This window comes from Podarcis cretensis (assembly GCF_951804945.1).
Source record: "Podarcis cretensis genome assembly, chromosome: 9".
Taxonomy (NCBI): domain Eukaryota; kingdom Metazoa; phylum Chordata; class Lepidosauria; order Squamata; family Lacertidae; genus Podarcis; species Podarcis cretensis.
The window spans coordinates 29,290,029-29,299,433 of NC_137178.1; the positions used below are offsets into that span (position 1 = coordinate 29,290,029).

The 9,405-nt window shown below is 47.8% G+C and overlaps 1 long non-coding RNA gene across 1 annotated transcript; it reads right to left on the reverse strand.

Annotated features, from left to right (window-relative positions):
- Window positions 1-233: 233 nt before the first annotated feature.
- On the reverse strand, window positions 234-8,727 carry LOC307223977. Its single transcript, XR_013842358.1, has 2 exons — window positions 8,384-8,727; window positions 234-522 (listed from the first exon to the last, which is right to left on the reverse strand). It is a non-coding gene; the product is annotated as an uncharacterized lncRNA (long non-coding RNA).
- Between the last annotated feature and the right edge of the window lie 678 nt (window positions 8,728-9,405).

Here is a 9,405-nt window from a genome sequence, read left to right on the forward strand (position 1 = left end):
TATGTTATGTTCTGAAACTCTGAACCCACACAGGCCAGTCACTGCAAAGGATAAACACAGCTGTCCTATCTAATTCAGTTTGGCTGTTGGAATTGGCCATAATGCCCAATAAAAGGGATATCCGCTTACCCTTAACCATCTGCACAACAGACTTTTAAACTCTTCTGCACATCAACAGTTAAATATGCCTTCCAATCTATTCCAAATTACTCTTTAAATTGTGAATGCATAGATAAAATGAACCATTTTAATATAGTGGAAAACCTTTAAGTGCATCAACAGCAGCATAACATTTGTCATAAGGCACAACTTCCATCCATTTCAGGTTGAAAAGTAGAAGGTCAAACCACACGTCTGGCAGGCTCAACAAAGAGTGCTAACAGTTCAAATGCAGTTGTCGCAGGCATCACTTCTCGAGAGAACAGTCTGTAACAGTTTCCCAAACGTCTCTTTGTTCCGAACAGACATGCTGCTGGAGGAATGGCAACAATAGCTTTTCTGCCATGGAATCAGGTTGTCCTGCTGGATGAAGAAAACTGAAGTTAGGACATAGTATGTCAGTGTGCCCTCTACAAACTGAATATGTAAGCAGACCCAATGAACCGGACCAAAGAACTAAGCAGGCCAGAACCCTGTTTCCCAGTGTAGCCAAGCAGATGCCTCTGCAAAGCCTACCAGCGGGACATAAAAGCATTTTTAATCATACAAAAAACACCCACACCCACCATAGGTTGCAGTCCATGTAGCACCAAGGTAAAAGTTCAACCACCATAAAGATTTTCTCACCATGCACACCCCTTAAATCGGTTCTTTGGTTTCCGGAAGTTTTGGAAGTCGAACGGACTTCCAAAACAGATTCTGTTTGATTTCCAAGGTACGACTGTATTGTTTTCCATCCATAACCATCAAGACTGAATTAGTGTTAGAAACTCGGGTATATAAGCTAATGCCAAATGGCACCTTAAACCTAGGTTATGGTCTGCACAATGGGGTGTCTAGGTGGCATTTCCACCCCATGAAAATTCTTATTATTCATTTCATTTCATTTCTATACCACTTTAGATTTTAAAGAACAAATCCCAATGCAACACATTAAAACATCAAATAAAACAATGCAGAAGAAAGCAAAATGAAGCTTCAAGGAAAATACTTCAGATCCTTCTCTAAGTGACATTCTGCTTTCCCCATATTCATTTACCTAATAAATAGGGGTCCAACAGCTGAAGTACTGTAGGAATCTGTTGTGATATAGTGGTTAGAGTGTCGGTCTAGGACCTGGCAGTTCAAAGTTCAAATCAAAGCTCAGTCATGAAGCTCACTGGGCGACCTTGAGCCAGTCACAGCATCTTAACCCAGGCATGGCGAAACTTGGCCCTCCAGCTGTTTTGGGACTACAACTCCCATCATCCCTAACTAACAGGACCAGTGGTCAGGGATGATGGGAGTTGTAGTCCCCAAACAGCTGGAAGGCCAAGTTTGGCCATGCCTGCCTTAACCATACCTCACAGGTCGCTGTAGGGATTAAAGGGGGGGGGGGTGAACCATGTACTCCTTGGAGAACAAGGTGTGATAAATGAGCTGCTCTGATTATCTGCTTAAGAAAGGTACAGGAGCCAGCTAGACAGAGATGTCAGTTGCCAACTTGCATCCAGAAATTTCCATGTGGGCACAATTGGATCTGTGCTAATCACATAATGTGACTGGTGCCTGTGGGGTTTCTTAACACTGCTGTGAACGTGCACAAATGGGAACAAGCAGTTTTTCCAAGCCCAGGTTTGGCAATTGTTTAATCGTGTCCGACTCTTCGTGACCCCATGGACCAGAGCACACCAGGCACTCCTGTTAATTAATGTGCTAATTACCAAACTCCTGTTTGGTAATTAGCACATTAATAAACTGCTGAAGTTAGTTTTGGCAAGGTGGCAGTTGATACAATTCTGCTGCACGTGTTTTGACTACCTCTGTGTTCTCAAAACCACAGGTGACATATTAAAAAACAACAACTTCAAGACATTGTAAGAGTTCCATTGTATGTCGTTTCTCCAGATCCTGAAAACATTACATGAAATTCTGGGCAAGCCTGTACATTTGCCACAATCAGCAAAATCACTTACCAAGTCGGCTCTATTGCATTGTCAGTATGCCATTATTACATTTATTGCAAAAGCTCCAGATCCAATCTAATCTCAGCATCAGTAAAATGTTTGACTGCGGTACTTAATAGAACACATATGTGAAACTCCTCCAACCATAGTAATGTCTCTCTAAATGGCCGTGCGTGCTTTCAGCCTATTCTTACACCTTTGGCATCCACTGATGGACACCACAGCAGCATCAATTATAGGACGATACTAATGTGATGCTGGACAAAGTTGGGTATCACCTCCCACCTTGATGTTGAGCCCAGTCCAACTGACAGCATGCCAGACAACCATGTCCAACAGATGCAATAGAAACAATATTTGGCCTCTACATATGTATTGCAACAACCAAGCTGTCCTTGAGGAAGATAATAACTAGGTTTTACGAACAGTTAAAATGTTTGAGAAAACTTTGCACTTCAACTTTTATGTTTTTTGGATTTGTCGATGCAGGCATGATAGCAACACACTGGAATAATAAAAAGTACCCACTTTGGATTTGAGTTATCTTTCTTTCTTTCCCCCTCTTCACTTTTATTTCACATCAAAAATGTTGCATTTGCCAAGCTGCTTTCTCACCTTGTGAGAACGTTTGAGTAGTACAGACTTTGGACTTTCTTTCTTTTTTCTTTTTACACAACTGTAAAAAACGGGGGGGGGGGGAGAGTTCAGTGGTAAAGGACATGCTCTACTTGAAGAAGGTTCCAGCTTCAATTCTTGGTATCGCCAGATAAGGCTGGAAAAAGACTCTTGCATAAAACCCTGGAGAGTTGCTTGCTGTCACCTAGTTAGATAGACTAAGGGCTGCCTTATAATCGGAATTTCCACTCGGCCAAGCTGATAAAGCCTCATTTTCCTCTAGCCGAGCCTTCAGAATCGCCTCCGACGAATAATTAACGACCCAAGGCTTTGATGAGGCCTCAGGCACATTCCATTAAGCAGTTTCCAGCAGCATGCGAAAGTGATGAGATTTATGGCTACATTGCAAAGAGTTGTATTTCTAAGCTACGCAGACAGAAAAGGCATCCTCTCTCCATGAAAGCAGAGAGCAACTGAACAAAGGAAACAGGAAACCACTAACGTCACATCCCGTCTCCTCTCCTCTGAGACTTCCAATAGTATGGAATCCCAGGAATGTAAACAGAGTCCTGTGACTCCACGCAACAGCTCAGTGGCAAAACAGAAACTAACAGGGAGTTCAGTGGTAAAGGACATGCTCTACTTGAAGAAGGTTCTAGGTTCAATCCTTGGTATCTCCAGATAGGGCTGGAAAAAGACTCCTCCATAAAACCCTGGGGAGTTGCTTGCTGTCACCTAGTTAGATAGACGAGTGGGCTGCCTTAGAATAGTGAAAGTTATTCATTACCAACAACCATCATCTGCTATGCATTTTGGGAAACGATTTGTTTTCTATGGGTTTGGCTGCCTCTTGAGGTATCGTCCCTAAGGCTGGCATGAGAGCCACCCAAATGGGGGAGGGGGCCCTCACAAACGTCTGGATGCCAGGTTCCATTTTGAGTCAAGGAGGCTGACCAAAATGTGACTTCAGCATTACTTCACCTGATCTTCAGCATGATGGAGCAAAATTCACAAATGACACTATCCATTTAAAAATCTCAATATTTTCTGGATTCTGAAAATTCCTGGGCACTTCCCACTAGTAGTTAAAAACTTTCCTATATTCATAAAATTTTGGTGAATAACACGTAGAAGACAGATGACACCTCTATGAACACTTTTATTTTTAAGCAAAATGTAAAGGATAAGACTTTTCCCACATCTTTTCAATGACGCTCCCAAAAAATTTTAAGCAAAATATTATGGATCTTATCCAGTCATTTTGAATTCTCTTGAGCTGTAATTGGCCAAAATGTGTGAATCTTATGGTCCTAACCAGCATTTTACATATTTTCAGCTCCCCCTCTCCCACTTTTTAAACCTTTTATACATACACACCAAAGGAATGGTTAAGTTGCAATTTAGGCCCCACTCTAGTTGTGAGTATGGGACGCAGGTGGCGCTGTGGGTTAAAGCCTCAGCGCCTAGGACTTGCCGATCGAAAGGTCGGCGGTTCGAATCCCTGCGGCGGGGTGCGCTCCCGCTGCTCGGTCCCAGCGCCTGCCAACCTAGCAGTTCGAAAGCACCTCCGGGTGCAAGTAGATAAATAGGGACCGCTTACCAGCGGGAAGGTAAACGGCGTTTCCGTGTGCGGCTCTGGCTTGCCAGAGCAGCGATGTCACGCTGGCCACGTGACCCGGAAGTGTCTCCGGACAGCGCTGGCCCCTGGCCTCTTAAGTGAGATGGGCGCACAACCCCAGAGTCTGTCAAGACTGGCCCGTACGGGCAGGGGTACCTTTACCTTTACCTTTACTAGTTGTGAGTGTAATTTGTTTCCGACTGTTTTAATGCTTTGCTTTATATTGTTCTGGTAAAGGCCTATTCGAATAAACTAATATCTTGATTTTTTACTCTGCGTATAAAGGTGGGGTGTATGGGGTGTTCGGGGAGGGGTAGTGCCGCTGGTGGGGGACACATTGTGCTCCTTCAGCGGTAGTATGTCCACCTTTGGTCCCCACACTGCACTCAGCTCTCACCTATGGAACCTAGAAGCTTTCAGTATGCAACAGTGGCCACACCTGGGGAAATGGCTTCAACTGGCTGGTTAAACAATAACAGGGGTAGGCAACCTAAGACCGGGGGGGGGGGGGTGGATGCCGCCCAATCGCCTTCTCAATCCGGCCCGCAGACGGTCCAGGAATAAGTGTGTTTTTACATGAGTAGAATATGTCCTTTTATTTAAAATGCATCTCTGGTTTATTTGTGGGGCATAGGAATTCGTTCATTTTTTCTTCAAAATATAGTCCAGCCCACCACATGGTCTGAGGGACGGTGGACCGGCCCACGGCTGGAAAATGTTGCTGACCCCTGAACTAGAAAGTGGTTTCGGCAGGAGCTGTTGAGGGAGGTAAGGAAGAGATGGGCTCAACTTCAAAAGAAGGAAAACCCATCCTAAACTGTTGCCTTGCAGGAGATCTTGGAGAGAAGAAAAGCTGAGGAAGTAAACCTACTCAAATCCAGAGTGGAGTCCCTTAAAGCAGTTGGATGGCGCCTTGTACGCCTCCTCCCAGCAATTACTGCAGCCAACATGTTGCTCTGCTTTCCTTTGGATCATATCAATGAGATCAATGAGTCTGGCCATCTGGGCAGCCCAGGACCTCCATACAGTCCACCTCCTAGGCTTGCACCCTGGGAAGGTCACTTTGGTGCTGCTAAGGCAGAGGTTCAACTTCACCCTCCAGAGGCACGCTCCACTGTCTCTGGAGACATGAGCAGAATGCAACCTGCGTCTGTGTGGGTCGCGATTCACCGCTTCTACGCATGACGTCATTTTGAGCGGCGAAACCCAGAAGTAACCAGTTCCGTTACTTCCAGGCTGCTGCGGGACGCAAACGCAACATGAGGTGTGACTGTAAAAGGTAGCAGCACCGCGAAGATTTCTTATTTTCTAAGAGTCCAAATTCTTGCCTAAAGACTCTAGCAACCAAAAGACTTTTAAAGCTATTTGATGCATGCCAATAATTCCCAACTGAAACAGGGGGTCAACCACAGGCAAGCTGCCTCTCACCCAGGTAACTCTCACAACCCTTATCATAGAGCCCGGACAGCCCCGTGGTTTTCCACGGATCTGAGGGCAATGAAACAATCGTTGAGACGGCTAGAGCGCCAGTGGCGGATAACTCATTCCGAATCTGACCGGACACAGGTTAGAGCTCAACGTTGAGCCTACCAAGTGGCGATAGCGACAGCGAAGAAGAATTTCTTCACCGCCTCTATTGCAGCAGAAAACAGCAGCAGGAGACTTTTTCAGGTGGTTCACAATTTAGCGAAACCACCTGCAACATCGGGGCCCAGTACGGGCCACATGTTCTCCTGCAATGATTTTGCAAAGTTTTTTGCAGATAAAATAGCTCAGATTCGGGAAGAAGTAGACTCCACCGTGGGAGCAGGACCGGGGCGGGAGAGTGCTAGAGTTCTGTCTGGTCAAGTTGAGTGGGATCAATTCCAATCTGTTACCTCCGAGGATGTGGACAGGCTGCTTGGACGAGTGAAACCAACCACCTGTCTCCTGGATCCTTGCCCATCCTGGCTTATAAAAGCTAGCCGGGAAGGACTGGGCGATGGGCTTCGTGGGGTGGTGAATGCTTCCCTCCGTGAGGGAGCCTTCCCAGACCCGCTGAAAGAGGCAGTTATTAAACCGCTTCTTAAAAAACCATCTTTAGATGCGGCCACAATGGCCAACTATCGCCCAGTCTCAAATCTTCCATTCTTGGGCAAGGTGATTGAGCGAGCGGTTGCTGAACAACTCCAGGCACGCCTGGAAGAAGCGGACCATTTGGATCCCTTCCAGTCGGGATACAGGCCTCATCATGGAACTGAAACTGCCTTGGTCGCACTGGTTGATGATCTCCGGCAGGCTAGGGACAAAGGTGAGAGCTGTTTCCTAGTTCTGCTGGATCTCTCAGCGGTGTTCGATACCATCGACCATAACATCCTTCTGGACCGTCTTGAGGGGCTGGGAGCTGGGGGCACTGTCATACAGTGGTTCCGCTCCTTCCTCCTGGGCCGTGTTCAGAAAGTGGTGTGGGGGATGAGTGTTCAGACCCCTGGGCTCTCACTTGTGGGGTGCCTCAGGGTTCTGTCCTCTCCCCCATGCTTTTCAACATTTACATGCAGCCGCTGGGAGAGATCATCAGGAGGTCTGGGCTGGGTGTTCATCAGTATGCAGATGATACCCAGCTCTACCTCTCTTTTAAATCAGAACCACTGAAGGTCCTGTGTGAGTGTCTGGAGGCGGTTGGAGGATGGATGGCGGCTAACAGATTGAGGTTGAATCCTGACAAGACAGAAGTACTGTTTTGGGGGGACAGGAGGCGGGCAGGTGTGGAGGATTCCCTGGTCCTGAATGAGGTAACTGTGCCCCTGAAGGACCAGGTGCGCAGCCTGGGAGTCATTTTGGACTCACAGCTGTCCATGGAGGCACAGGTCAAATCTGTGTCCAGGGCAGCTGTTTACCAGCTCCATCTGGTACGTAGGCTGAGACCCTATCTGCCTGCGGACTGTCTCGCCAGAGTGGTGCATGCTCTGGTTATCTCCCGCTTGAACTACTGCAATGCACTCTACGTGGGGCTACCATTGAAGGTGACTCAGAAACTACAACTAATCCAGAATGCGGCAGCTAGACTGGTGACTGGGGGCGGCCGCCAAGACCATATAACACTACATTGTTATATGTAAGACCTACATTGGCTCCCAGTACGTTTCTGAGTGCAATTCAAAGTGTTGGTGCTGACCTTTAAAGCCCTAAACGGCCTCAGTCCAGTATACCTGAAGGAGCGTCTCCACCCCCATCGTTCTGCCCGGACGCTGAGGTCCAGCGCCGAGGGCCTTCTGGCGGTTCCCTCATTGCGAGAAGCAAAGCTACAGGGAACCAGGCAGAGGGCCTTCTCGGTAGTGGCCCCCGCCCTGTGGAACGCCCTCCCATCAGATGTCAAAGCGATAAACAACTACCTGACATTCAGAAGACATCTTAAGGCAGCCCTGCTCAGGGAAGTTTTTAACGTGTAATATTTTACTGTATTTTTTGTTTCTATGGAAGCCGCCCAGAGTGGGCGGGGTATAAATAATAAATTATTATTATTATTATTATTATTATTATTATTATTATTATTATTATTATCACCACCACCACCACCACAGCAGGGTGGCATTTTGGAGAAGGAACTTAAAAACACGAGCTCACCCCTAATCCGCCCCCCTTGGACATCTGTCTCCCTCTTTTGTCACAGGTAAGTATTTCCTCCTCCCAGCGCCGTCTGTTACCTGCACACCCTTGCTAGGCTAGCAGAACCCGACCAAGGAGCTTGCTGTCTCCTCCTAAGCTCCTCCTACACTGGAAAGCTTTGGCTTTAAGCATCAAGCTCCCCTTCTCTTTGTTTTAACCTCCAGCCTGAGGAAGAGCCCCAGAAAAAGGACCCTCGCGCCATTTGGCGTAGAAGGAAGCCTTCGACTAGGGAGGACCCGAGTTCGAATCCCCACCTCGCCCTCGGGTCAGCCTATCCTACCTCGCAGGGCTGTTGTTGAGGATACGTTGGAGGGCAGCGGGGAGACGCAAGTCGCCTCGAGCCTCTTGGAGGAAAAGTTTTGATGCGAAATGCAGGAGAGGAGGGTCTCCTTTTTCTTACCGTCATGGCAGCAGGTAGACGAAGACGAAGAGCGCCAGGTTGAAGGCGGCCATGAGCCACAAGTCCAGCCAGTAGGACGTCCCCGAGAGGGGCGGCCCGCGGGACGCGGCCCCTGTGGCCCCCGCCAGCCCCGGCTCCCGCTCCGCCGGGCGCCGCTCTCGCAGCTCCACTCCGTTCACCAGCTCCATCGATCGCCCCTGCGCCGGAAAGTGAGCAAGCCAGGCAGGGCGCGGCGGAGGGAGGCTGCGGCTCGCCCACGCGGGAAGAAGGTCCGGCCGGCAAGACGACGCCCGGAGCACGTCCGCTGCCTGCGCCCGTAGAGATTCAACGGCGGAAAAGGAGAGAGAGACTTCCGGCGGAACACGGAAATCGGAGCCTCACCTCGCGGAAGCTTTCTATACTTTTCGCCCATAAGGTTAAAGCGGAAGCGACCGAAGGAGAGGCTCACCTGCAGACAGGATGTGCTTGTGAGGCGCGACTCTATTAGTTTCCTATCTCTTTGTCTCGTGCATGACTGCGTCATAGAGGACATGTTGTGGTTGTTGTTTAGTCGTTTAGTCGTGTCCGACTCTTCGTGACCCCATGGACCAGAGGACATAGAGATAGTCAAAGATGAGAGTCGGAGAACGATATTGTCGTGCTTCAATAGACTTTCCCCCCCCATTCTTTCCTTCAGAGGCAGAAGTGTCAAAGGGAAAATCCAAGTACTGAATCTGCAATATTATTTGCTCTGCGGTTGTAAGAAATTGATGCCTTTGCTGTCCTCTTTTCGGTGCCTGCTTAAAACATTTTTTTGCTTAGGCAAGCCTATCCAGACACATAGGTGCTGATGTTTTCACCTCTTTTACTAATAATTTTTAATTATTTTAAAATCTTTTAAAGGGCTTTTAAAATGGTAATATCACTTGTAAATCTGTTCATCAAGGGAATGGGGTGGACAGATCTGCGAAACGGACGTAAGTGCTGGGTTATGCCCTCATATTGTTTGCATTATGTAAATGGAGTGATCTAATTGTGTGTTT